Below are 27,202 nucleotides of genomic sequence, written 5' to 3'. Positions count from 1 at the left end.
TGCTTTGATAGAGTGCGTTGGAGTAGTCAAGTTTGGACATGACTAATGTCCTGGCAAGAATGATGCAGTTCTAAGTAGAGAGGAAAGGGCGGCAAGTTGTGATCAACTTCCATGTGTAAACCGAGGCAGCGGCGACTGCATTAGTTTGTCGATTAAGGGAAAGTGTAGAATCAAGGTAGATTCCTAAGGTTTCTGTCTCTTTAACCACTTTGATGAAATTACCATCAATATTGAAGGTGCAGAATGACGGCTCAAGCTTATTAACTCTTTGTTGGGTGCCAAGGATGAGGAGCTCTGTCTTGTCGTCATTGAGACAGAGCTCGTGTTGTGCCATCCAGGCTTGGACAACTTGGTAGATGTCTTTCAGAGCTTGTCTGCAATGTAGTCACCAGTGATGGGGGTGAGTATCTGCGTGTCATCAGCGTAGTTGGTGTAGGTTTCACCCAGATAGTCAAGCACATCAAACAGGGGTTTGGTAAAAACATTGTAAAGTGTAGGAGATACACACGACCCTTGAGGAACTCTGCAGGGGACCGGGGATGGATCAGCAGATGCAGTGGGTGAGAATACTCTCATGTATCTATTGTCCAGGAAGGAGCTAATCCAGTGAGTGGCTTTTTCGGAAAAGTGGGCAACTTAAGTCCTCTATTTGTTTTTTAAGGTCTACTAGGGCTGTTTCTGTCCCGTGCCTAGGTCGGAAGCCAGATTGTCTGGTGCCGAGTAGGTTGTTAGTCTCCAGATACTTTTGTATCTGAAGGTAGGCAGGTCTGTGTTAAGACTTTTAGAAGGAACGGGACCGTGGTGATAGGTCTGAAATTGGTAGGTATGGATGGATCCAGTGTAGATTTTTTCAGCAGCGGGATGACCCAGGCATCCTTCAAATTCAACATACCTGTGAACATACCTCTACTCTTGAAGAATATTGCAGCAGTGTTTGTGCTTCGCAGTCGGATATCAAGCTCTTACCTATGACCCCATATTAGTAACTCCTTTTGAGTCCGATTTGTGGATCTGTTTGAATGTGGCCTTAAATATGACAAGTCTTATGAATTAGTACAGCTCATCAATTGTAACTTGATTATGATGTTGGCAAGTGTTATTTTCCTTATTTGCAGTAATTCATGGATTCTGCAATCTTACAGGGAATGTTCATTTCAACTGTTATGTTTCCAGTGAACATGTCTTCTCTTTAGAAGTAGTTTGGGAATGGTACCATAAAGATATGGCTACAGTATGCCAGGTATTACTAAGGAAATGTTCATTGGGATTGGGGCAAGGGCAATATTGATGAGGTTCACTAGGGTAGATTTCTGGGGCTGCCCACAGCACTTAGCCTTCCAAACCCTAGTGGGAGTGGGGATGGGATATGGAGGGAGGACACACATTGCAATGCGTTTTGTTAAGTAGCAGTATTAGTGATTAGTTTGTAGGTGAAATGCAGGATAGCAGGTCAGGCCATTGGCCCTATCGGGCCTCAACAGGTACAAACACATGAGGTCCTTGACTTGACACGTCCTTTAATGAGGATGCCTAAGGAGGACTGATTAAATCAGTGGTGGGGGGAGCAAGTGTGTTGTAGGGCTTTTTCACGTGATCAGCAGCCTACTTAATGCCATCTGCCTGGAGCTGGCCTACAGTTCTTAAGTAGAGGCTTTTAAGGCGTGATAAATGAATCTGGAGAGAGCAACTGAGTTACAGTGCAGATTACCTATCAGCTCTCCTCCCGCACCACCTTCCTTAAGATTATCTTGCAACCCCTTTATGAATGTGAATTAACAAGTTATGCTAATTTATGCAATGTTAACTGTGCTCAGGACTAAGATGCCCTCTTTGCACCTTCAGTTTATAGTGATCAAAGAATGTAGAGGGAGAAGACCATGTGTCCTTCCTTCAAATTTCTGGTGATGGACAAAAAGTGTCTGAAGGATTGAATGTAGCATAAATAAGTTAAGCACAGTAGATTCAATGGGTGGCAACTGTGTTTCTCAGTTTGTATTATATTAGTGGTTGGCATAGTACATTTTCAAGATGCTAACCCTCTCTCATATCTGACTGTATGTTCGCCATCCAGGAGTGGTGTGCTGCAATGATCTCTGCCTTAATGCCAGTAAAACTGAGATTCTCCTCATTGGCACACCTACCCCCTCCTTTCATGTCTTTCTCTGGCTGGTCACTCTTGGCACTCTTCCTGCATCCACCTGTGAAGCCAAGAACCTTGGGGTTATCTTTGACTCTGCACTCTCCTTCTCTCCTCACATCTCTGACGTCTCTAAGATGTCACACTACCAGCTACACCTCCTCAGATGTATTCTTCCTTTCCTCTCCTTCCCCCAGAAGCTCACTGTCTCCAGAGCTCTGGTTCTCTCTAGGCAGGACTACTGAAACAGCCTCTTTCTAAATCTGCCTGCTTCTACTATCCGCCCTCTGCAACTTATTCAGAACAGGACTGCAAGCCAAGGGATTGTATCTCTCCAGGACAGGAATCCCTGCACTGACTCACAGTGGATGTAAGGATTAAGTTCTAAACCCACTGCATTGTCCACAAGGCCTTCTGGGGGCTGGGGCCCCAATACACTCAACTCTCTCTTCCTAAATATCTTCCTTCTTTAGCTCTTCGCTCATCCACCTCCAACTCCCTCAGGGTCTGTCGCTTCTCCAAGCAACGAGTTGGCAGTAGATCTCTCTCTTCGGGTGGGGTCGCATTCTAGAACAGCCTCCCTGACTCAATGAAACTTGAGGAGAACTATCTCTGGTTCAGAATCACCTCAAAAACTTTCTCTTTGCTTCTACTTTTTTTCCTTCTCTCCCCTCTGAACCCCTGGCTGAAACTGCACTGGTTATCTGACCACCCATTGATCTCGGGCCCAGGTCCCCTCTACCGCCAGTCGTACACCTGCACTGCCTTTCTGGCAACCCGCGCACTCTGGACTGTCGCTGTATCCCTTTAGCCCCTCTACCAGCACTTGACACCGGATGTCTGCACTTACCCTTGCACTTGCCACCAGCCGGCCATACTTACTATGTTATTAGTCTATTATGCCATGTACTGCACTCTCCCCTCCTCCTCTCTTTTGCACTTTCCCCTTCCCATTCACTTGCACAATCTGAATGACACCTGGCCTAGTAGGATCGCTGTTTGTCTTCCCTCTGTTCCCCCTCCCTTGCAACGTCGTGCCTTGAAACACTTGTGTATAGGCCTGTTATAAATGCCATATCATATCATATGATATCATACTAAAATGAGATACCTTCTAGTTGAATGGTATGAGTGCAAAACACCAAGTCAAACACTTCTGACTGGAACTGTAGATAGTTTAGTTTCTACAATGCAAATGATAAATATTATGCATTTAAAAGAGTATATGTACGTAGATGAAACACTTACAGGAAGTGGAAATGAGGAACCTATGCTTTCAATGGATCTGATGTTTCAACACTTTAAAAACGTATTACAATGTTTGAGTTGTCTTCCACTGAAAGACCTGACATTGTTTGTATGTCTCGTCGACACACTTTTTATAAGTCTCAAGTGCAACTATTGTACATTGAGGAGAACATTATATACAGTGCACAAGATGTTTGGAAATAACCGTATCTCTATTTGTTAGTAGAAGAACGATTTGACACAAGTGAGTCACTTTATGTTTGTAGACACTGAGGTTTGTAATCAAAGAAGTATTCCTCCTAGAAGTGTGTTGAATACATGGTAGTGCCAGATATCCCTGTTGTGCTTCAATAATTGAACTTGTTTGAAGTGATTGCATTGCAAACTGTTCACTCTTTCCACATTATTGTTAGATTGCAAACAAAAATGTCAAATCTGTCTAAAATTAGTGTAAGGTGTGAGGGGCAAAGTTGTGACATGGAAGAAGTAGAAAGTGCAATGCAATAAACTAAAGTTGCAGATGTGATTTGTGATCAAATAGTTAGAAAATTTAATGTAGAGCAAAAGGAAGTTTATTATACAATGTAAGATAACTTCTTGCATGGTTTACAGCATGACAAGCATTAATGTTCTTGTGTGCAATAAAAACCTGTATTATAGTGTGTTAGTGTGCAAGCAGTAACAGATACATCTTTTTTAATTCATGCAATAAGAGCTATGATCCAAAATGCAACAGATTGCTATGTGTCATGTAGTGTAACTGCTTCAATGTGTTTTGCAGCATTTAATGTAGGAGGTATTACTTTACATCAACTGTTGATGCTACCAGTGGAGCATGACAACAGATTAGAGACTTGAAAACCTGTATAAAGTGCAGAACAAGAAGTAGAAAATTAAATACTGATTGTAGATGAAGTAAGTATGGTGTCTAACTTGATGCTAGTGTTCATTCACTTGTGAATGCAACACAAGGTTTTGAAGACTGACTACAACGTTTTGTTTGGAGGTAAATGTGTACTTTTGTTTGAAGACTTGTTACGATTAACTCCTGTGGAAGGTCAACCAGTTTCAAAATGCTGCAATCTAAGGTTAGTCAAAAAAGTATACAAAGTATTGATAATTTTAAACTTTGGATTTTTTTTTTTAATTCTAGGAACTTAACCTTAATATGATGCAATCTGCAAACATAGAGTATGCAGAAATGTGTCATGAGATTTGTATAGGTGTTCTTGAGGAGAATGTGAAAGCAGTCTTAAAGGGAAGACATATGTCTAACATGTTTCTTGCAGATTGAAGTACGTCTGATGTAATGTTGACTCTTAAGGAAGGAAACATTTGCTTTGATGTGCACACTTGTGTAACACGTTTAACTCTACAATGCTACTGTCAGAGAAGCAAAATATTGTGGAGATAATATTGTGTGATGTTTTAGATGGTCATGGTATACCATTTGAGTTGGAAAAGAAAGCAAACATTTGATTAGGTCTACTAGAGAATTTAATTTATAAAACAGCAGGTTTAGAAGCAGTGTTAAATAGAACTACAATGTAGACATTGGTATAGTCAATGGAGCGATGGGAAATGTGATTGCATTTCACACTTTTTCTCACAGTACAAATATTTAACATGTTGATGTAGAAGTTTGACCATGTAGCAGAAACTCATTTGATTTCTCTGACCTCTGCACGTTTCATGCTTTTTAATGATACCTTTGTGAAAACAGCACAGTTTCTGTGGTGCTCTGTGTTGTGATGACCTATGGAGAGTATGAAGAGAAGGAAGTCTATAATGATTTTCTTATGTTGCTTCAAACCTTTATGATGTCATGGAATGTTTATGACAGCATTTCTCGTACAGTGTTCTAATGTTTGTCAGTTGGAGAAAGAGCTGAAGGAGAGGAGCCTCTTATTGTTGGGGGTCTTCATCTCTTATGATAACCTAAATAAAACCATTATACTACTTACCTCTCTGCGTCAGTCTCTTCATAACACTCTGCATATACAATAACTATTCATAAATCACAAGTGTTGATTTTACTATCAGGTCTTGTTCACATTTTTCATATAGTGTTTAAAGTAGGAATGTCATATATAGCTTTGTCACATGTGAAAAATATAGAAGGTTTATTTTTAATAAACGTTGATGATAGAAAATTGAGAGCTGACATTTCTTGCATTGAAGAATATTTATTTATTTTATGTTATTTATTGCATTTGTTACATGCCCAAACCTGGAGGTATCACAGCGTAGAATACATAGAACATTTGAGATACATGCACTAGCAAAGTAGTCATGGTTGAGATAATACTAGTTTCATTTGTAAAATAGCCATGTTTTTATGAGCCTCTTAAAATGCAGGTGAGAGGGCTTGTTTCTAATGTACATGGGCAGGGTGTTCCACATTTTGGGTGTTGCTGGGGGAAATTGGACCCCCTACCCTAAACCTCTTGAATCAATGGACATACAGGTATGTGCTTGATCCGTATTGAAGGGATATAGCAGATCTTTTTTGGGTGACACAGGCATTTGGGTAGGATGGGGCATCCTTAGTAATGCATTTATGTGCAGTGGTCAGTGTTTTCAATATTCTGGCTTGGATAAAGAGCTAGTGTACTTTTCTCCTAATGTGGGAGAGGTGGTGTTTCTTTTTGGTACTAAGGCCTTGTTCAGTAGCAATTGCAATTTGGCCAAGTTAGCACTTGTATTTCCTAGTAGGAGGATGTTGCAATAGTATAATTGTATAAGTGCAGGAGCTAGAGTGAGGCAGTTCTGTGGTGTGAGAAATTGGCGGATAAGAGAAATTAGTTTGGCAGTGTAGGCAGTGGAGGAGAATAGGGCACTGATGTGTTTTCGCTTAGTGAGGTTGGAATCTAGATAAATGTCAACCGTTTTCACCTGTTTGAGTACAGGGATAGGGCCCCATCAATGGTGATAGCCGAGTAGTCAGCATGAAGCGTTTTTAGTCGGGGAGGCAAGCCTACAATAAGGTTCTCTTTTTTTGTCATTGAGTCAAAAGCTATTGGTGGTATCTAATTTTGTATGATGGCATAGATCTTATTGATGGAGATGGAATCTTGTTTGTGGTTTCCTGTTTGTTTGTTTATTATTTATACAATGCGCCACACCCTGGGGTATCTGGGCGCTTTACAAACATCTTTGGATACATAAGTGCATACAGGTATAGATTAATACGTAATAGATCGTAATGGGTAGGGTAGTAGGTGCATGGAAGCATAACATTTGGGTACATTAGTAAATACACACAGATAGGCTTGCAGGACTACATTTGTCAGTATGGAGGTGAAATGCATCAGAATGGTTGTCAGCAGGAGTGGTCATAAGTGCGGGTTAGTAAGACAAGTGATTGCTGATTGATCGAGCTCAGGCCATGGAGGCAGTGGTGTCATTGGTGAGGAGACATGTTTTGGTATTGAAGTTTGGGTCAGTATGTATGTTGAGTGGGAGGTAATTCCAGGCTAGGGCTTTTTGTACCGAGAAGCTAGTACCTCCGGCTCTTTTTAATTTGAAGCGCAGCAAGATGATGCAGAAGGAATTAGTTGATCTTGTAGGTCTGGATGATGTTTTTGGAGTGATTTTATCATTCAAGTATTGAGGGGCAGCAATATTGAGACATTTGTGGGAGATTGCGACTAGTTTGAAGTAGATTATATCCTGAATAGAGAGCCATTTGTGATAGGGATATGGATCTGTGTATCTTCAGGAAAGTTGGTGTAGATTACTCCCATAGCATCAAGTGCTGCAAATAGAAACTTGGTGTAAGCGTTGTACAAGGTGGGAGATAGGTAGGAGCCTTGAGGGACCCATATTGGTACCGTGATAGGGTCTGCAGCCTCATCCGCAATAAAAGCTCTACATGTGCATTCAGATAAGTATGACTTAACCCAAGAGGTGGCATCAGGGAAAAAGTTACAGTTTTTTGACAGGGTAAGCCATAGTTACAGCGAAGGACGGTGAGCTTTTCATTGAACTAAAAGTTTTGGTAGAACATGGAGATGATGTTGGGGTTGGTGTTGGAATTTGGGTAGGTCTTAAGATTATCAGCTCGAATCAGTACAAGATTTTCAGCTGTAAATCTGCAGGTGTTTCTCACTGAGATAGGGCAAGATTTGGATTGTGGTAGATCCTGGGCTTTGGTAGTTAGGATGTCAAAGCATATTAGGTAATGATCTGACCAGGTGATTGCTAGCATTTTATTTACATTTAGTGTCAGAATCTAGTCCAGGATTCTTCCTTTGGGATGGGTGGGGGAGTTTACAATCTGAGTGAAGTGAATTTCTTGGAGGGCCGAAGCGAATGCAGTGGCTTTGTAGTCTAGATCACCATTATATCCAAGGTTTATATTACCTAGAATGATACATTTGGTATTTGGTTTGAGGGTGGGGGTGATGAGTAAGGGGATAGCAGATTCAGGGTGGTTGGTATTATTCAGAGGTCTATAGATGATGAGGAAGTTGATAGTGGTTTTGGGGTCGGTTGGGGTATGTTGCAAGTTTTAACAAAAGGAGTTCATAACCTAGCACCGGATCTAGAGGGAAAGCTCTAAACTGTAATGTGGGTAGTGAAGCCAGGTGGAATAGCTAAAGAGAGTAGGGGGCCTGAAGCGTGGTGTAACCATGTTTCCGTGACAACTAACAAATCTGGGTGTTGGTCAAGGAGTAAGTCATGTATATTGATGGCATGTGATCCTAATGAGCGTGCATTTATAAGTGCACCTTTGAGGCAAAGGTTAGGGTCTGGAGGAGGCGAAGAGACCTCTGTAAGGAGGGAGGAGGGAGCATTGAGTGATGTCTCGTTAGGTGATATCAAGTCCTGGTCTAATTGTGATATAGGCCAGGGTACATGGTTGTGGACCAGTGGTACAATGGCAGGTTTAGTTTAAGCAAGTTTGCGAACATTGTCACAAGTGTCTAGTGGTCCATAGGATGGGACAAGATATGGGATGTGCAGTGGCTAGAATTCAAGAGTGGAGGCGCTCGCAGCATGTCATTCCTAGGCAGGGGCAGTGGTTCCTATTAGACTTTTGGGGGTGGTGGCTGGAGTGTCACAAATAATGCTAGGTGGGGGTTTGGGGGCTATTGAGTCTCTTGGCATGGAAGTTGTCGTCATGGTACTATGGGACCAGGTGGATAAGGGAGGGAAGGTGATGCTTTGGGGAGGAAGAGAGTAGGGCACGAGTAGTGATTGTGGTGTGGACAGCATAGTCTTGGCAGGCCATTCACAAACTAGGAAAAGGTGCCTGTCATGCAGGGAAGTTGCTAGTCATGATTTGGTCAGTGTTGTACTTATAGTTGGGCACCTGCTCAGTAAGTGTTGCTTGCACAGTGGATTGGGTAGGGTGCTGAGTCTTTAAGCATTAAACTATATAGGAGTGAAATATGCCAGATAGACACAGGCCAAAACAGCGCAGAATATGTCTGCTGTGCACAGTGGTGTATGCCTAGCAACAAAGAAGTGTGATGTAGGATATATGCATCAGTCTTGCTAAGGTATGAGGTTTCAGCAATCAGGCACAATGCAGAGGTTTGAACATTGAATGCATCAGGATTGTTGCATACATGCTGCTAAGTTAGGAAGTTAGGCAGTCAGGCACAATGCAGCTGTGAGCTTGTCAAAGGTATCAGGATTTTAAACATACATGCTGCTAAGTATGAGCATTCAACTGTCAGGCACAATGAAGAGGTTTGTACATTGAATGCAACAGGATTTAAATCCGAATGTTGGTAAAATTAGTTCAACAGTCAGGCACTATGCAGCAGTTAGCACGTCAAAGGTATCAGGATTTAAAACATAAATGCTGCTATGAACGAGCTGTAAAGAATCAGGCACAATACAAAGGTTTGAACATTGAACACAATAGGATTTAAAACAGAATGCTGCTCAATACAAATGTTCAACAGTCGGGAACTATGCAGTGGTTTACGCGTTAAATGCATCAAAGTTTAAACATTGCTGACCTGATTAGTGTCATCATGCAAGAGTTCAGCGGGCATTGTCCCTTCAACAGGGGAGTGCAAAGCCTAAGAAAGATACTTCTTCTGCTTGTGCTAGGGCTTCTGACAAGTGATTATTTGGTTGAAGGCGTGAGAGATGTAGGGGGTGCAGTTGCCATCAGGATCGAGGCTTATGACGAGTGGGGTTGTGAGACGCTAAAAAGTTACCCAGTGTGGTTTGGAGGAAAGATGACATACAATGCCCTTCCGTGTAACTTCATGCTCTGACAGCCTCGGGACAGGGGCCTTGAGTGTGGTCCTTTGATGGGGACCGGCAGGTGATTGGCCTGCTTAAAACGGACGGCTGGCCAATCAAAGCAGCATCTGGCTGCAGTGTGGTAGCATTCCAGTGTTGGAGCGCAGGGCGGCCATTTTCGAGAGGCTTTCGAGAAGGTTTCCCTCTAATTCACAAATAGAACAGCAGTGTGGCTCCAGATAAAAGTATTAGTTGTTGCACTGCTTGGGGGGTTCAGATATGAATTCAATGTTTTTTGTTTTTGTCAATAAGATGGAGCTTCAGAATGCAATTACTTTCGACCGGAGGCAGATTTAAACAAATATTCTCTTTTGTTTTTTGTAGTAGCCCAGGAGGGCTTACCTTATTCTATGAATCTGCCAACAACACTGGCTCCAGTCTTGTGTTCTGCTTGCAACAATATAATAGATTATGTGTACTGTATGCTCCTCACCTGAACTTATACCTGTACCTGCTAAGCTCTTAGCTAGGAAACATAAGGAGTCAGTGAAACTACATTTAAACCAAATCATTACTCTTAAGACTAAAAAACAACAGAATCTACTGCAGTTGGTGAATTGTTCAACTATAACATGCTATCATTGCAGATTTAGTAATGGAACAGGAGTTGAATGCTATTGTAATGCAAATTTGTGTATGTTGTTTCAAATGACTCCATTGATGCAGGAATGAACTTCCACAGCAGAGAAGCAGCTATGTGTGGAACTTTAATTTCTTAAAATATCTGTAGATGAAAAACCATACAGTACACATCTGGCAATGTCACTCTGAAATGTAGTAGCTGTTACAAGTGGAAATCAACAATTTTCTCAAAACACACAGGAAGATAGTCAAGCATTTTAAATGACTGTCTTCAATTTATGTGTGCAGGAAAGTGTCAGAGTAGATAGGTATGTAGGAATTTGTTACACGTTGAAACATATGTGTCCATGATGTAAGAAAGATTACAGTACTCAGGATCTTTTTGAAAGGTTTGTATATGTTCCCATCCCTGATCAGAAAAGTGTACATTTTTCTGATCATCTAACTAAAGCATCCCATGATCTGTAATGCAGTGACATTGGTTGTAATTTACAATCAACACTGGGCCTTTGGCTTGTGAAGGCTGGTGTGAGAGTGTGCTTCTCCACATCTGAGTGGGGGACAAGAAAAACAATAAAGATTCTTTGGCTTGGATCATGAGCACTTACCAGCCTCAGGTATCTTGTGGGATAGGGCTTGTACAAAACTGGAAGGGCTTGGGCAGATATGAGTCCAGCAACATACCATTGCATCAAAGAAGCAGATGGGGCTGGGGATATGTCAGTCACGTGTCAGTAAAGAGCCATAGCAAATGTTGTAGGAAGAAACATCTGTTTTGACCTCTGGTTCTCTATGGGTGCAAACAATGTATTTTTATTTTATTCAGGATAATGACTCATGGAGCCGCAATGTCTATTTAAACGCTTTTCATGTGTATTGAAAGTCTGTGTGCATTTGTATTCATATGTTTTTCATGCATTATCTGTGCTAATGTTACTTTTTATCACTGCAATATTAAATCATTGAGGGTGTGATTTGGTTCCAAAAAAGGCTTGACTGATGGCTCTGTCCATACTTCACCACTTACAATTTTTTTCTGTGTAGATTCATCCACCTATGTAGTGGTAGACCAGTTTCCCAAACATAGAAGCCCCAAAGGGACATTTCATACACTTAATCAGATACACAATATTGATGTATGCAGATGTGAAGCCTCCCATAATGTTGTAATCCTGCCCTGTGTGGGGTATCTTGATTTTATCTGAACTGTAGATATGTAGACAGGTCAGCCATCTTTAGTCATTCATGGCTTTGTTCCATTGTGTGTGCAATGTGGATGCAACTTGCTTCATATTATAATTTCTTTGAGATTGGCTGGCTGTCTTAAAACAAGGAATTACATTTTCAAGGAAGACCGGGCAAAGCCATTCATCTTTTTCCAGAATGGTTTGCAGTTCTTGAGCAATCTTGCGTAACGATTCCATCGGTAGATTGTGTGTGACAACCAGTGACACTCAATTCTATGCCCCTCTGTATTCTAGAAGGATGCTGCCGGGGAATCTTGTTGCCCCGTGGATCTGTATGTCCAGAACCATGCAGAATCCTAATTCATGGATTAGGAAGTCAGATCCTAGAGCTTCTATGTTTTTTATACCATTCCCTTGTTTCTGTGCCTTATTATTACTAATTAGCAAGACTAACCCCTCTAAGGATAGATTGGGGGGTTCTGCCCTTGAAAGGGGCCCCTAAGGGTCCCTCGCAATTATGGAAACAAGGCAATTCACCACACACGATAGATACGCCAGACACAAGGTTGTATTCCCAAAGCTAGGGTTTATTGCAAAGCAAATAGTCTCAGTTGGCCAACTCGGTCTCAAGTCTCGTGACGTGTATCTCTAGACCTCGAGGGACGCAAGAGAGTGAATTACGTACATCAGTTACATATATACAAAATGCATATCATACAATCAGCTGTGACATGTTTAACACCGCCCTTTATTGGGTTTCTTTGAACTCGGTTTGATGATGGACAATTTCGACAAATATGACACCTTCAAATGTATATTCTAGCAACAATATGCAACCTTGCAAGTATAGAGACATCTTTTCTTTGTTGAACAGAACACAGTGCTTCTGTTCTTGTAAGCAAGCTACATACGGGGGAAGAGTCACATTCCAGACCTTGCTATCTTTGAGGTGCTAGTCGTGGCCTGGGAGCCGACACGCTCTACAGGGCTCGGGAAAGGGGGGCCATAAGAAGAGCATAATTCAAGCCTTTAGCTGCTTTATTCTAACATATTCTACCATATAACGAGACTGGCTGGCAGCTGTGAAATGATTAAATGCTCTGCGGCTCTCCTTCAAGGCTACATTGAGGAGGGAGCCAGGCATTCCTCTACGGAGCTGCCTACGTTGTGTTTCAACAAACTCCTTATTAGCCTTGCGGCCTTGTCCTTTCACGTTCAGACAACAACGTTAACAGTCGAGCAGAGTAAGCAAAAATGTGCTGTGAAGCAGTTTGAACAGAAAGCAGTGAGCAATCGTTAGAGAACAAAATGGCGATCCTTGTTACATCAAAATGGCCGCTCATTGGTCAAACTCGGAAACCTGTCTATCGTTATGTACATGAGACGGTTGGTCTTCGGCCACCAAAATACGTTTGCCGTCAATCGTGAGAGGTGTCCATTTTTCTAGACCGACACCCGCAAGAAAAGTTTGAACATTATGGGACATTGCAAAGCACCTTTGCTGATATAGTTGTATTAAAAAGTAGTTGAACATACAAACCTAATCTTTAACCTGTGTTGGTTAAAAGCGAGGAAAACATACTGAATGTCTTAGGAAAAAATGTCACTCCAAACAAATATGAGGGTGATGAGGAGAAAGTGTCATAAGGTATGGAATGATGGGAGAGAAGGTAACTAGAACATAAAAACAGACAACATCAATCTTATGTTGCCAAGTGTTAGGGAGAATCATTTGCAGTACCCTTTGGGAATACCACACACAATTAAGATTACAAGTGTAAGTACAAATTTACCTTTGGTACAAGCCTGTACTACACAGTAAAGTGGTAGCGATGGCTGAGCAGCCAGACTTATCTCAAGAGCAAAGTAAGCAGTATCAGAAGTTACACAAAGGACAGCAGTTGCTATGGTTCAAACAAACACTGACTCAAGGTTTCTGATTAAAAGAATATACATTTATTTACACATTCATTTGTAAAACAGTTCACTAAGTAAGCAGCAGAAAAATCACAATCTTAATATAATACACAACACCCAATCAATTCTGGAAAAGTTAAGCTCAAAATAAACTGTGAGCAAAATGGCACTCCAGCAATTTAAAAAGGAAGGGGAAGACAAGGTTATACAAAATTAAGCAGCAACAACAAGTGAGAAGGCAGGGCAATCTAAAAAAGGCTTGGTACAATGAGGATTCAAATCAATAGGCCTAGGCCAATGTTAGTGGATCAGAGTCTTTGCAGAGGATCACACAGTTCAGAGTAGTTTCCGATTAAGTCTTTGCAAAGAGTTCGAAACAAAGTGGTAGAAAGAAAAGCTACTTAAAAGAGTAGAGAAGGACAAGCCCTCGGATTGATGAAAGATTTAAAACACTTTCACCGCGGTCGGACGGAATGAACAACTGGGTTTGAACAGTACCTTAGAAGAAGAAGAATGCGATAGCTGAGGCAGAAGTTCCTGGCATATCCTGCGGGCTCACGGTTCCTGAAGCGACTGTTAGACTGACACGAAGGAGGAAGACTGGAGGGTCCTGCAATGCCCAGGGAACAAACCAGCAGCAGAGCAAAGCAACGAATAAAAGGTGTGCACCTTAAAACGCAAACAGTGTCCGGTCCTCCTGGCTATCCGGTTCACTGCAACGGTGCACAGCAAATTCGACGAGGGGAGGGAGGCCTTGCTTGGTGTTTGGCGAAAATGGTTGGTCCCACCAGGTCAAGGGAAGAAGATTCCTCACAGATCTTCTCTGTCATTGAAGTTTGGAGATTCAGACCCGCAGCAAGGCTTCACCGGGAGGTTCAGTCCTGGTAGTGATCCTCTTCCTTCAGCTTCTCTTCGGTTCTCTCGATCCAGTGGCGACTCTGCCTTCCAAGTCCCAGAGACCTGCTTTTTAGGCAGTTTTCCCCCATTCAGACATGCTGGATGTCAATCACATGGCAGGGTGGCTGTCCTGGCAGGACAGTCACCTAGCCAATCAAACAAGAGTGTGACTTAGGTTTCCAAGGGAAGCCTGTGTAGGGGTCTTAAAACCCCTCCCTCAAATCCAGTCTACCTACACTCTCAGGTGCCTAAGGAGGGCTTCTGTGCAGAAACCCGACAAAGGACAGCAAACATAGGAAACCAAAACACGAGAAAGACCTTTACAAAAAGAAATGGCGAATAAACCCAGCCAGAACCAAATGAAAGTAAATGAGGTCCAGTGGATTAAAGTTCAAGGCCTATAACATAGCCTAAAACAGTACCAAGGCTATTTTCATAGACCACGGTGGAAAAATATGGTAGATATCACTGCTGCCAGCCAAATCTCCAAGAAAGGGGAACAAAATAATGTTCCATGAGAGACAGACAAGAAGGGATAACTATTAACCCTTTCCAGTACTCTATGTAAGATAGTTTTTTGGGGGTCTTTGATTTTAAAAAGACTAATACAGTCAATGGCAACTTTAGATGTTCTGGGAGACAGTAGTCAGTCCCAGAAAATTGAGTTTAAAGTGGGAATTCTGAAAAAGGCAACCCTGTGTCACTGCACTTAAGGTGCTGTGTGACACACAGTAAAACGATGATACCTATGGAGTAGGTGAGGCTCCACAGTCTACGAACACAAATGTTAAACACATAGGTGAAAAAAATAAAACCTAGAAATCCAGCAAAGCTGCTGAGGGAATCAGTAGGTAGGGGAAATTAGCCATTGTGGAGAATTCTCTCCAACACCAAAGTACCACGCCAAATAGGCTGTTTCAAAATGCAGAAGGGGAAGAGAATGTAGGTAGGAATTGGAACAGCTATCTAAGTACATTTCTTACTTGTTTATGGTGGTCGAATTCTAAGCATCTCTTGCCCTGGTCCTAACCTTCTAAGTGACCGTAGAGAGACCCTATCTGCAGTAAACTCTGTCCAAAGTTGGTATAGCTGACAAAATGGGTTTGCCACTTGTGAAATATACATTTCAAGCGAGAAAGTGAATAATAACCACACTACCTGCAACTTGCTCTCCCCAAATACTCTCCATCCAGATCCCTCCAATCCTCCAGCTCCAACTCTCTGCTTGTCAAGCGTTTCTCTAAGCAAAGAGTGGGCAGCTGCTCTCTTTCCTTGGCTGGTTTCCTCCTCTGGAACAGCCTCCCCCTTTCTCTCTGAGCCGGATCTCCTCAAGTTTTGCAAGCACCTCAAGACCTTCCTCTTATTCTCCTCCTTCCCTCTCCCTCTGGTGCTAAACCCACCAATTGCTGCAATTGGTGGCCTGGGCCCTTATATGTTCTTCTGGGTCCTGACCTTCTGTCTGATTGCCTGCAGTATCCATCCTCCCACTGCACTTGCCTTTGGGCACCACTAGGCCTGCTGTCTCATAGGCCTGCACTTATTGTATTGGCTGGTGACCCCTTGTCCATCTAGTGGTCAATGCCTGGCAAGTATCTGTTGCCTTTTTTACTGGCTCTCTTGCACTTACCTGTTTCCTTAGCAATTGGCTCCCTGGCACTACACCCCTCTGTGGGTATCTCTAGCACTTAGCCCCTTTTACCTGTCCCTTCTCTCTCTCTCTCTCTCTCTCTCTCTCTCTGTCTCTCTCACTCATACACAGCTTTTCAATTGCATTACTCTGTTAAGTAGTTGCTGCGCTATACATAGACTGTTTCCATGTTTAACAGAGGATTCTGTTGAAATTGTAGCAATATTAAAGACACTAATTATTTGTTAATTGAACACCATTACAAAAAAGGTACGCAATAGGCTATTGTGTATCTCTATCATTATCAGAACTCATGTGCGATTACATATGTGAGGTACAACAATGAAAATGCGTTTTTCAATAGTATGCATATTTCCTACACCTATAATTAGAGATGTTCTAAAACTTACTTCAGACTGTTGAATTTATTATTTAATTACCGAATTGTAAACATTTACAGAAATCGGGACACACTTCAGATAGTTTAGACACAATCCAGTTTAATGTGCGCACTGCCTTACCAAAAGATGGCGCCCAACTATGAAAACGAGACCAAGCACTAAGAAGGGACTTGAAAGGTAACGTTGCCAATGGCAACGTCCAGCAGCGCTACACAAAGAGGACGCTACTTGCGCCTGACCTCTAGCCGACGCGTGAGACCAGTAACTGAGAGAACACAGGTAAGAGAAAATCGATATTTGTACGTGCTAACTAACTGTCTAGGAGACAGCTAGTTAAGCAGTGCGTTATAGTGAAATAAGCACTTCCATACCACCTAGATATTATGAGAGAGATACGAAAGTCAATGCGAAACTGTGCTGTGTTTTTGAAATCAGACTTGCATGAACATAGAATGTAAACATACGCGGATAATGGTAGCAAGGATTTCGTACCCTACAATTTCCAGAACTGCTGGTTTTTGGCATTTACAAGTGTAAGCAAGTGCGGACGCTCACATAATAATTTTTCAGAATCACACCGAGGCGATTTAGGAATGGAATGGTCCGGCTAAAATGTGTTCAATTTACAAACAAATAGAGTTGAAACACTGTAATATTTAATTTATCAACAGGGATTACCCCTTTTAACACTCAAATGTCTAAATGGAATCTATTCAAGACTGCAATTCCAAGGTAACATCTTACTTAAAATACAATGGGTCTCATTACAAATCAGGCGGTCCGGAAATAACGGTGGTGGTAAACCCGCCGCCACCATTGTTTCCGGACTGCCTGATCCCGACTCCTGCAGGCGGGAGGTGATGTTCCCGCCAGGTTTGACCTGGCAGGTTTAACACCGCCCGCATGCAGGCGGACGAGGAAACACTGGCAGCATTACGAGATGCTGCCGGTGTTTCCATGATCCCCATTCCCATTGAGTCCCATAGGACTCAATGGGAATGGGGATTAACACCATTCCGCCTCTGTGATTCCCGGAAAACCGGGGTTGTAATGCCCCGGTAATTCCGGGAATCACTGAGGCAGAATGGTAATACGGGTCTGGCGGTAACCAGGCGGTTTTACCGCCTCGGTTACCGCTGGACTCGTAATGAGGCCCAATGAGTAACTAAAAACGGAATTTAAGCAATATGAACAGCAGGTGACTTATATTCTTTATTTTCCTTTTCCATTCTTTCCTCAAACAATCTTTTTAATCCTCTCCTACACCAACCCTAATTCTCTGTGTAATTCTTGATACATATGATTTTTCTTGAACCAATGCTGTGACATAACATTGTTGTGTTTCGTTATTTAGGATTTTCAAATATGTTATGAACTGATACTTGCCTATTTTACTTACAACTTGTGTATCTGTAAAAAAAAAGAAAGCATGAGCCCTGATTTGAGAAAGGCGCATTAAAGCCGAAACACGTGTCATCAACGGGGACTACTAATATGACCAGATAAAAAATCTAAGGCTGACTTAAACTAACTGGCGCATGTCTTATGTCTGAGTATGCCTACAATGTGTTACTTCTTGGTGGATTGTTAGGCTTTTTTCACCACACCACTCAGAAAAGACGCAAAAGCAACCAGTGACTGTTTCTAAGTATGAAAGACACTCTTTTGATTTGAAGCCAACTAGGACCAGTGTCGCTGAACCGACCAGCCCATTAAAAGCCTTCAGTGTACTATTATAGTATGTAATACGCCTGCTTTCTGGCATACCCAAAGTCGAATGTGGGTTAGTGGTGCCATATGTAATTACATGATTAACTTTACAAACTGATTTCCTTCGTCATTTGTGATGGACAGCTTTTATTGTATCTAGAGGTTACTTTATTCTACATCTAAATAGCATAATTTAGCACGGATATGTTTGCTTGCTCCTAGGGGCATCGGCCATGCATGTTTATATAAACAAAAAAATCTAGTAGTGTGCAAATAACTCAAAGCATCTAACACTGGTAGTTACTGCACTAAGTTGTGTGATAATAACCATTGTTGTAATTGTACTTCCGATTCCCTCTCAAAGCTCATGATAATATATATCTTGACATCCTGCTCTCCCACCTTATCCAGGCTAGCTTTCCTCTTAAGCTTCTCTTTATCGTGGAGCATTTGAAATAGTGAGATCACTACCTTTGCATGTATGGACTGGTCCGAGAGGATAAGTTCCTCCATTGCAAGGCTGCAAGGCTGCAGAAGCAGGGAATTCCTAACAGTGCTCTTGCACTCGGCCATCGACCACCACCTTCTGCCCGCCTTGCATATTGGGAGGGAGCCTCAGTGCCACTCACCTCCCATTTTCAAGAAGACAAGTAGAACTCTTTATATTTCAACTTCTGTTGGATGCACAGAGTTCTGTTTGTTTTTTTCCACATCGGCATGGTCGGCATTCATGCAGCAAATCAATGTAAAGAATACCGACACAAAAGAGTCCTCAGAGGCCCACCGGGAAATCTCTAGACTTTGTTGTAGGCCAGTCCACCAATGGGTCCCACTGACCATAACATTTTGAATGTGTATACCCTCCTAAGACAATATTTCCGACATATTACCCAGGTCTGAGTTAGTGATTCAGGAAAAGTGTAATATTTGATCAACACCTGATTTGAGAGCCAAAGCATATCAGGAAGAAAACTGAAAGAGGGTTTTTGCAGGGGTCAGATAGCATCCGATATAAATTTTAAGTAATCTCACACATACCAGGAATTCTAAATGATTACAATTGTCAACATTAAAAATATTAGATCACTGCTGCTAAGCCAGGTGCCCTGTACAATGAATGATGCAAAACTATTGTAAACTCAGTGTGATACCATAAACGCTATTAATGTATGTTAGATTGTTTTATATGCATGTTTTGCATTTTTTTTTTTAAATGGGCGATTTTCGTGCTGGGGCACACAATCGTTAGACCGCAATAACCGGCAGAGATAATTTAATGCCTTCAATCTACTGTCCTGCAGACGCACCGATTCGTTCTCCACTTAGTCATTAACAAATTGAAATGTGAGACTTTGAGGTGACGTTGAACCAGTCAACCTCTTCCTTTCCTCTTATCATGCGGATCCATCAATTAGCATGTTTTGCTTTTAAAGCCAATTGATTTCCACTGTAATAGAATTCTACGCTTCCTAACGAGGTTTCGAGAAGAAACACGAGAGATTACACTTTTGCCACATTGACATGTCATGGGCTACAGCGCTGAAGAACGAATGACTTATGAGCTACTGTTCTTTGTGTAAATTTGCAGCGGCTGTTAATGACAAATATAAGCTGGAGGAAACGCTCAGCAAACCGCAGACTCGAGCAAAGGATATATATCATGACATAGGCAATAGCTGTCATAGATGTATACAAATGTTGTTTGTTTCTGCCTAGTCATTAATGCATTGTGTAGCTGATAATAGGAATACCATAAAGAGATCACTCCTGCATTTTTTCATCTGAACTTGGCTGCAGTAAGCAAAACTGATCCTGCACTCCGCCCTTCATTTGAAAGAAATAAAAGCATTTAATTTGAATTCTTGTGTTTTTTTTTATTGGTTTAGCACAAGCCGCATTGCGGCCTATTCCAGCCCGATCCTTTCTCTTCCATCTCCTTCCTGGTTCCCTTTACGCTTCCCACCCTGCCCCAGACCCCTGATTGGGCCCTCTGGCCACTGTTGTGGACACTGGCTCAGTCTGGCTCGCTTTCAATCTGAACTAGGATGCGGTAAGCAAATCCTCATCCTGCGCTCCTGCCCTTAATTTTAAAAAAAAAGAAGTATTTAATTTGAATTGTGCTTTTTAAATTGGTTTTGCACCAGCCTGTTGCGTAGTGACTACGCTGTAGGCGCATGCGCAGCCCATAACGAGGCACACGCATGCGCGTAGAGAATAAATGAAATCCCGGCCGGCAGTTGCGGCCGGGACCCCAAGCTGACAACACGTGTCCCGTGTGCGTTCTTCTGCCGGTATGCCTGCGTGCGTGTGAATGCCTGCAGGGGGCCCCGAGGGTCACACGCCCCCACAACACTGGCGACGAGGAGCGGCGACGACAGGGAAAAAAGACATTGCTCCGAACGAGTCGGAGATAGTTTCTTTTCCTCACATCGTCGCAAACCTACGCACTTGGCCGGTGGCCATCTTGGTTGATATGCAGATCCATGTGCTGAAAAACAATTTTTGGACACTCCATGGCCCTTTCTGACTGAAGGGCCGTGGCTCATACAAAAAAAAAAAACAGGAAGTGATTCCAGACGGCTGGAGGTGTCACCATCTGCTGCTGCAGGCCCAGTACTCCGTCATCCTGTGTTTCCAGTGCCTGGGCACCCATCCTGTGGTTGGTAGACCATTGTAAGCGGTCAAGAAGTAAGCTGACTGAGATACCCTCCACCCTATCGTCATCATGGGTGAGGAAGGGGTAGAAGAGGGAGCCCCTGCGCCTGTCCCACGCAGATTGCACAGCACCCTAGCCCCTATGCCCGAATTCGACACCACAGGCCCACCATCAAAGCTGGGACCGAAGTGGCTGCTGTGGGTAAAGAAGTTGCAAATGTTTTTCAGGGCATCAGGGAATACGGATGATGATGCGAAGGTTGCCACAATGGTATACTCTGCTGGCACTGAGGTCCACAGGATCTATGACTCGCTAAACCTTCAGGTGGTCACCTATGATGTAGTGAAACAGGCCCTCCAAGACCACTTCCTCCCCATGGAGAATGTCGACTTTGACAGATTTGTAATATGTGCGGAGAAGCAGCAAGGTGAGGAGTCGCTGGACCAGTTCTGTGCACAGCTGAGGCACCTCGCAAGTACCTGCACGTGGGTGAATGAGGAGGAGATGGCACGGAACCAGCTGATTCGGGGGTGCAGCTCGGGGAAGCTGAGAAGGCAGGTGCTGAGGGAGCCAGGCTTGACGCTGCAACAGATCCTCGACACAGGGAGAGCATACGAACTGGCAGAATCCAGAGGGGTGAAAATAGACGCTGCTATGCACCCCAGGAAGGGTGAGGATGCTTTTCGCCATCGGGCATGCTTCCCCAGGGAGATCGCGATGGACACCTAGGAGGGAGGACAGTCCCGCTGTGCCGGGCACTCCGCAGTCGTGTCCGTATTGTGGGTATGACCTGCCTCATGCTGGGGAATGCCCAGCAAAGACAAGGATCTGTGGCCGGTGTGGCACACCAGGATACTATGCAAAGGTATGCAGGGCCTCGACTCCAGTGACGGTGTCGAGGGGGCCGGTGAGGGCTGGCGGGAGTAATGCCCGGAGAGTGAGGGGTGTGTCGTCGGTTGAACAAGGCACGCATGATCTGGACATTGCTGAGGAGGAAGAAGAGGAGGAAGAAATCTTTTTCATATCAAGCATTGCTACAGGGTCCAGGCTCAGCAGACAGCCGACATGCACGGTGAACATTGGTGATATGCCAACCCCCGTCTTGATAGACACAGAAGCGTCTGTCTGTGTGCTAGCGGCCGAACACTATAAGACTCTCCCAGGCCCTCCCAAGCTGGAAGAGTCCAAAGCCCGGATATACTCGTTCGGTGGGGAGACACCGCTACCAATTCAGGGAGTGTTTGTAGCTCCGGTGTAACATGGGCCTAACAAGATCAAGGTGAGGTTCTTTGTGATGAATGTGAGCCTGCACTCCTTCCTAAATTGTGCTGCTTCCGAAGCCCCGGACATTGTGCATTTTACGCTGGCCGTATATCACACTGACATTGATCGCCTCCTGCAGCGCTTTGAGGTCATCTTTCATGGGGTCAGGAAGTTGAAGGGCTACCCCATCAGGCTACACATTGATGGGTCTGTGAGGCCGACAGCCCTCAAGCATCGATGGATACCTTTTCACCTGAGGGCACAGGTGGAGAAGGAACTCCAATCGCTCATCGACCTGGACATTATTCAGAGGGTGGAAGGTCTAACCCCGTGGGTCTACCCAATCGTCGTTGGTCCTATGCCCAAACAGGTAGGGGCCATCCGCATTTGCGTGGACATGAGACTGCCTAATATTGCCATTAAAAGGGAGCGCCATCTCACGCCCACGTTGGATGACATTGTCGGCGAGCTGCAGAGAGCAAAGGTCTTTTCCAAACTGGACCTGAGGTCTGGCTACCATCAGCTGGAACTTCACCCGGAGTCGAGGTATATCACCACCTTCACGACTCATGAGGGGCTCTACCAGTTTAAAAGGCTCAGTTTCAGTGTCTCGTCGGCGGCAGAAGTTTTCCAGCAATATTACACATGTTTACTGTACAGTAAATAAAACATTTTTTTAAAAACAAAGAGAAGCACACCAACCTTGAATATGGTTACTGTACATAGATGCCTATATGAAAAAAAGACAGGCAGTAAAACAGGCACATGAAATCATAGGTTTAGGAGGTTATAATCATGTCTCTTGGGGCATATCTTCAGAAGATACTTCACAAAAAACTCCATTCTCTGCAGTGTGATTTTCTTCAAAATCGCGTTTGAGGTGAATCTGCCTCCCAGTGATGACCTCCACTCTTCCACCCCTTCACCAGGGCTTTAAGTGGGCCGGGGCCTGCCGGGGCTGGGCCCTGGCAGGCTCCGAAATTTCGTTTTGAGGCAGGGCCCTGCCGGGGCCCACTAATCTCCCCGGGCAGCCCCGGCCACTACAGGAAAGGGCATTTTTTTCTACAGCCTGAAGCTCTCGCTCGTGTGCGAGAGCTTCAGGCTTCAGAAAAAAATGCCTTTCAGCTATAATGGTGGCGCCGCACCTGCGAGGCATCCCTTTAATCAAGGGATGCACGTGGGCCGGCGCCACCATTATGGAGAAACGTGAGGCCGCTGGAAGCAGAGGCCTTGCTTTCTAAATACTGAAGCTCCCACGGATTCGCGGGAGTTTCAGTCTTTAGGAAAAGGCCTCTACTTCCAGCCTTAATGGTGACGCTGCCCCTCCCCAGCTGGCGAGGGGCAGTACCACCATTAAGGCTGAATAGGCGAGGCGCTGTCCCCTGCCAGGCAAACCTATACAAAATAAATGCAGAGATCAGCACCCTCTCCCCCAGAGGGGAGAGGGTGTTAATCTCTACAAAAGGCTGCCTGGCAGGGGTGCCAGTAGCCCATTGAGCTGGGGCTTGTCAAGGGGGCGTGGCCTAACGGCCCATCAAGACCCCGTTGTTAGGCCACGCCCCCTCGATGGGCCCCGGCTCGATTTGTAGTGCCACTTAAGGCACTGCCCTTCACACACAACAAAATGCTAGGGAGAGGCAAACCCTTTATGGCCCATCAGGGACAATCAATATGACTTCACGCTGCAGCCCTGCAATGTGCTCATTGAAGAGTGTAATTCGATTGCCACAAGGTAATCCCCTGCTATAACATGGCAGCCACCTCAAACAGAAAAAGTAAGGCATTTGCATGATAGAACCTCTGATGATCTGGCAATGTCCCACACAATGGTAAAAGTTTGCCAATGGCAATGTGCGTGACCTTTTTCTCATTTCCGGTCTGCCTCTCACCTGCACCCATTTAATTGGGCGGGATGATGAGAGTTGCAGTTTGAAACATATAATGACCCACATGGACTGTAGCATTTCAAATATTCTTCTTCAGCTTCAGTTTGCAAATGCAGAACTCAATAGAAGTAGTAATGTGAAGGGTTTTGTAATGGTTCATAACGGCAATGGACATGAACTTTTTAATGTCCAGTCTGCCCCAGGCTGACTTTATTCAGATGAGTAATATTCTTATTTTCTGCACTTGCTAATTGTTATGGACTACTACCTCCATTAGTCTTAACCAGAAACCTAAGGAGAGGACTGAGGGTGTTTTGGTTTGTAACATCTTTCTACCTAGAGGTAGAAGGCATTATTTCCAACAAATGTAAGAGGATGTATTCAAGATATGAAGATAGATTGCATGTATGTGAACGTTTGAATGCACATTGGTGACATTCTTCCATTTATGGGATTCTATAAATAAATCTCTTAAGAGGCTGACATTACTTTTTTGTGCATTTCCCATTTGCTCTCAGGATGCACACATTCAGATAAGAGATGTGCATGTTCTCTAAACTTATCTGCCTTTGGCTGACCACCCTGCTTAGCCTTCTGAGGTATTTTCTATTTCATGGGAGGCTTTGGACGTCCCAACAGTCGGCTATCAATGGTTCATGCTTGGCATTGCGAAGCAGTCAAGCTGTCGAAACTAATTGTATCCTTTTAGAGACCTATACCATTTCATCAGATCAGGTCTTGACAAATACACGTTTCACAAGTTAACCAGTAGTAAATGTGCACTTGACAATCTTGTGTTCTGTTCGGCATGTCCAGTCAATCCCTCACCTCTAATTTATGTAGGGAGAATGTGTGTGTAGTATTTAAAACCTCCAATCAATACAGAAAAGTAGGAATAGTATTTCCTTTGTAGTACCTTATCAAGGGTTTAATGGTAAATGCACGATATTTTGTGTAGATATTCCACATCTGGGCTGTAAGGTGCACTATCTTAGCCTTGAATGTAGCTATGGCGTTTGTTGGCCTTAATTTGGAGTAGAACAGAAAGCCACAAAATACGATATGCTCCGTATCTACCAACGAACTTTGACATAAGTACCAGCTATAATTGATGGGTGTCTTGTCTGCCCTACACATCGTCACACATTGACCAACAGATAATGTTCTCAGGTATAGGTCTCCAAACTGTGAGGTGATCGTTGCTGACCGACTGGGGTTGGGTCAAAAATCATAATATCATCTTCAAATGCTATAAGTCTTGCAGACAGTTGACCACTTCTGGGAGGAAAATATCTACCAGTCAAACAGGTCTGCCAAATACAGATTAAAGAGGCAGGGAGTTAAAACATAGCCCTATCTCAGATACAGAGATACATATTCTTTTGGTAATGGAGCCAGACACATTTAGGTGTACCTGAATGGTGGTGTTTGTGTGAAGTAATATCAATATTTTTAATAGGCCTCCTGAAATGCCACATCTAAACACAATTCCAAAAGAAAGTCCTGTCAATACAATCAAATGCATATGAGAGTTCAACACAGTCCATGTATGGAGGGGGGGTCCTCCCTTAAGAAGACATCCTGTCTATGACAAACTGAGATGTGTGCCTCTAATGTCAACAGGATACATGTGCCTCCCATTGGTCAATGGATGAATAAAAGAGTTCAATATATGCCAATTGTGTGCTTTTTAATTCTGCATCACAAAAAAATGTAATGTCAGAACTAAGGGGAATCCTACATTAGTGGTGTGCCTTATGCCATTCTATAATGCAATGGAACAGAGAAAAACACAAACTATATGAGTTTGATTAACATGACATTTTCAAAAGGCCCATGAAAAAAAAATGAGAGTACTACTTACTCGGATGTATAAGCATCACACGAGTGAGACAGTATTAGTGACTTCTTAATATGTGTGGAGTTCTGCATTTTACTGCTTACTTGTAGTCAACAAGGCAATTCATTTGGTAATGGGAATCTTCTCTGACACAGGGAACAATAAACTGCTTTACTGTGCTCTTGGTCTGGCCAAGGCGGGTCACATGACGGATGCTGTTATCAAGCTTGGGGTTCGTTCTTCCCTGCAGAATACATACCCTAAATAATGTCCTTTACTGTGTTAAACAGAAATAACCCACTGAAAATATTTAAATAAACATCTTTGCAGAAGACAAATAGGGACAATTCCAGAGGGGAAGAGACATTTTTAGAAAACCAAAAAAATACTTTTTACATTATTAGTTGGATGCGCAAAGACCATGGGCCTCAATACGACCCAGGTGGTAAGGGGTTAACGGCGCCGTAAAAGGTGGCGGCAACGTTAACCCCGTACCGCCTAATTACGAGGTCCCTTTCCGGGTCCCTACCTTACAGACTGGTTTTACGAGCCGTTACGGATTGGACCCGCAAAGGGACCTCGGAGGTAATAACGGTACCACAATTTGCGGTACTGTAACTACCGCCTTCCCCATTTCCATTAAGCCCTATGGGGGCGAAAAATGGGAATGGGGAAGGGCCAATGGTGAATGGGGAATTACCGCCCCGCCAACCTTGGAATGGGGCGGTAATTCCTCCATTCACCATGGCGGAATCGGTAAAATACTGGTGTCAACCATGGCGCTAATAGCGCCATGGTTAACGCCTGGGTCGTAATGAGGCCCTATATCACTAAACAGCATGCAGTGACCCATCACACAAGTCATGGTGCAATCCAGTGGAAGGATAGACTAACAGCAGTTATGCAGTAAGTTCACATACACTCAATACCTGTATTTGCTTGCAATGACACTAGAATTCTCGATTGATGTCAAGCTCCCAACATGTGGCTTTTTAACAATACTTTGTCAAAGACTAATACAGATGAACAAACGGACTGACACACATACCGCAACTGACACCACTATGATACTGTTAATGACAGATTATGGCTAGCTAACCCTGTACAATGCTCAGATGCTCTTGAGCTAAGACCATGCTTTGAACAATAACATAATTATATAAATAAGTAACCCCTATGACACCATGCTGTGAGGCTAATTGTGATACTAATTAATTGCATGTAAACATGGAGTCCATATTGTATATGACATCATCAGATTATTTGCGAATGTAATGTGCTAAGAAAGTGATAACACAGAAATCAAAGGGGAGAAGCCAAAATAATAGCACACATTTCTACAATGATCTCCCTTTTAATCTGCATTTCTGCTCCAATAGAGATTAAGTAAACACATCTACAAAATAAAATAAAATACCAGGAAGGCCAGTTAGGAAAAGGCATTGGAGGAAGACACAATTGAAATCAAGCTCTCACAGCTGCTCCTCATTCTAAAAAGAGGTTAAATTCATTGCATGATCAACAATATCCTCACGAAGCCTTGGAACACAAACATAAACTTGCACACAACATGATATTTCCCTG

This window comes from Ambystoma mexicanum, chromosome 4q (assembly GCF_040938575.1).
Source record: "Ambystoma mexicanum isolate Mex_15411 chromosome 4q, UKY_AmexF1_1, whole genome shotgun sequence".
In the NCBI taxonomy this organism is placed as follows: Eukaryota; Metazoa; Chordata; class Amphibia; order Caudata; family Ambystomatidae; genus Ambystoma; species Ambystoma mexicanum.
The sequence above is the reverse complement of the archived record's forward strand: the minus strand, read 5'-3'. Positions refer to the sequence as shown.